Source organism: Leguminivora glycinivorella, chromosome 14 (genome assembly GCF_023078275.1).
Source record: "Leguminivora glycinivorella isolate SPB_JAAS2020 chromosome 14, LegGlyc_1.1, whole genome shotgun sequence".
Classification (NCBI taxonomy): Eukaryota; Metazoa; Arthropoda; class Insecta; order Lepidoptera; family Tortricidae; genus Leguminivora; species Leguminivora glycinivorella.
In genome coordinates this window covers 937,287-940,021 of record NC_062984.1, presented here as the reverse complement: position 1 = coordinate 940,021, position 2,735 = coordinate 937,287, and the positions used below count along the sequence as shown (strand labels likewise).

At 34.8% G+C, this 2,735-nt stretch overlaps 1 non-coding gene across 1 annotated transcript; it reads left to right on the top strand.

Annotated features, from left to right (window-relative positions):
• On the top strand, nt 1-72 carry Trnaa-cgc. Its single transcript has one exon. It is a non-coding gene; the product is annotated as a tRNA-Ala (tRNA).
• Nucleotides 73-2,735: the final 2,663 nt, after the last annotated feature.

Genomic DNA, 2,735 nt, shown 5'->3' with positions numbered 1-2,735 from the left:
GGGGGTGTAACTCAGTGGTAGAGTGTCTGCTTCGCATGCTGAAAGTCCTGGGTTCAAATCCCAGCACCTCCAAAAATTATTTTTTATTTTATCCTTTTATATTTTAATTTTTTTTTACGCAACACCAATATTATTTAAATGACGCTATATTTTATATATGAAATAATTATTTTTTAGTTTCCCACTGTTGGGCAAAGATTTTCTCGACTCGTCCATCATTGTTTCCCCACCATTTTAGCTAGAATACAATACAATACCATAACAAAATTGGGACGGTATTACATATTTTTTAGATTTAGGCTTATTACTTATTTGTCAAAACATACCTACACTTGTGAAAGGTACTTATACTCTGTCAAACAAGTCTGTCAGTAAATAAGAACAAAGAAAACTATATATTATGCATCATTTTCTTTAGGGTGCTAGAGAAAAGGATACCTATAGTTTTCTTTGCTCTTATTTACTGACAGACTTGTTTGACAGAGTATACTTTACATCAAGGATTATTTATATAGGATTTACAGTCTCCGTACTAAGAATTGCACCTAATTATTTTAGCGCCACCTATTAAATAACTACACTGATGATGCCTACAAATTTATCTTTTCAAAATGTGTATTGACGTGATGTTATGATATTAAAATAAAGAAGCATGTCATTTGTTCTTATAAAAAATAAAAAGAAGCAAAAATATTTCGGGAGGATATGACTTTGGTCGCTTCCAGGCTGCGAACAGCGCCATCTAGTTTTAAGCCTAAAAGGCCCATACATTTCAGGGGTACGCTTTTTTGTATGGGCTTTGTCAGTCCAGTTTTAAATCGTTCTTGCTTTACATTATAAATATTAAAATATTTGTCAAAACACAAGGCAAAAGCAAGCAAATGCTCTCAAGATAAAGCTTGCAACATGTCGGTTGTATCTTTAAAATACGAACTAACAAACTACTTACGATATTCATTTATATTCCGGCCCTTGCGCCATGCTAGGTGAACATCCTCCGTTATCTTATCTTATCATACAAAATAAACCTTAAAAATACCTCCCTAAAGACTACTATCCAATGAAAATATTTCAAATATTTTCTGTCAAGTTAAAAGGAACTTTAAAGTTAAGAAATATGGTTGAAATTCGGTTGATTGTTAGTTATAGTAGCAATACAAGGTAGGGGTTAGGTTCTTGATGAAACTTTTGTAATTTTCTTATTTTAGAAAGATGTTTTGAAAAGATTCAGAACACGTCTCGTTTGTTTAGTATACAAGGTAGAAACAGAATGTTACTATTTCAAATAATATTATGTAGTTATTAACCTTTATTTATCTTTCTTCTTAAGTTAGGCTATTTTATAATCCATACTAATATTATAAATGGGAAAGTGTGTGTGTCTGTTTGTTTGTCCGTCTTTCACGGCAAAACTGAGCTAAGAATTGACGTGATTTTTTAAGTGGAGATAGTTCAAGGGATGGAGAGTGATATTGGCTACTTTTTATCTCTTTCTAACGCGAGCGAAGCCGCGGGCAAAAGCTAGTATGATTATAAAGGTAAAATACAAAACCACTTACAAAACAATACAATAAATACATATAAACACATTATAAAAAACCTAACCTAGGGTGCCGCCAGCAGCGGGGCAGGGCCCAAGCTGCCGGTGGTTAGGGCTGCAGAGAGAGGAACCGTCGGACTATCCGCGCCGTGTCTAAGATCACCGCCTTCTGCATCTGGCCCTTGATCCAGCCACCTAGCGAGAGTCTCTTAAGATGATACGTAGTTATTATACAGCGTGTAATAATACTCGTAATTGTGGGGATTCGTTCAAGGGCACATTTATTTTAGAAACATACTATTCTGATTAGGAAGAGTAAAATTAGTACCTACATAATAACAAAACTGCGAAAAGAGAGTATTTTAAATCGCCACGAATTACGAATTCCCTCTTCATAGGTACGAGTATTGTACGACGGTTTTTAATAAATAAGTATGTCACTTTGAAGTTTCGATGTGACGTGAAATGAAATGCTGCACGGGTAGCATGGTCGCGCGATAGACGATAAAATATCAGGCCGTCCCTATCGCACCATTAGTAAGTGCGATAGGGACGGCCAGATGTTTTATCATTTATCGCGCGACCATACTTGCCTGCCAGGAAAGAAGCACCATAATGTACTAAAAAAAACATTCTTTACGCTTTTTTAATGTCAGAAAAACAAAATTCAAGCACGAGCGTCTTAAAAGCCACCCTTCAGTTATTATTGGTGTCCGTGGGCTGCGGCCATCGCTTACCATCTGGCGATCCGTCTATTCGTTTGCCTCCTACATAACAATAAAGAAGGGTGAATCAACTTTTTCTTGAATGTTATTGCCATGGTTAGGGTCCCCTGAATCACTCTGGTTTTATGCTAAATTATGCTACTGAAATTATGCATGTCACCAGTTCTCGAAAAGTTTGTACAAAAATTAAGGGAAAAGTTAAATTTGTTTTTATTAATTCCTATTTTGTTACCAAGATTTTGTTGATGAATTGAGATTTTATTAAGTTTTATTTCGTCATTAAGGTTCTCTAGTATCTATATTTTCTTAATTATAACAATTATCCTGTATATATCTTACGAAAGTCGAATTATATTACTAAATGTTGGTAACAAAATAGGATCAATTAAAATTTGCTGACGTGGCATTGTACAAAGTTGACGGGAATTGCTGATGTAAGTAATCCATGTTAGTAGGTGGCAAATTAAGGA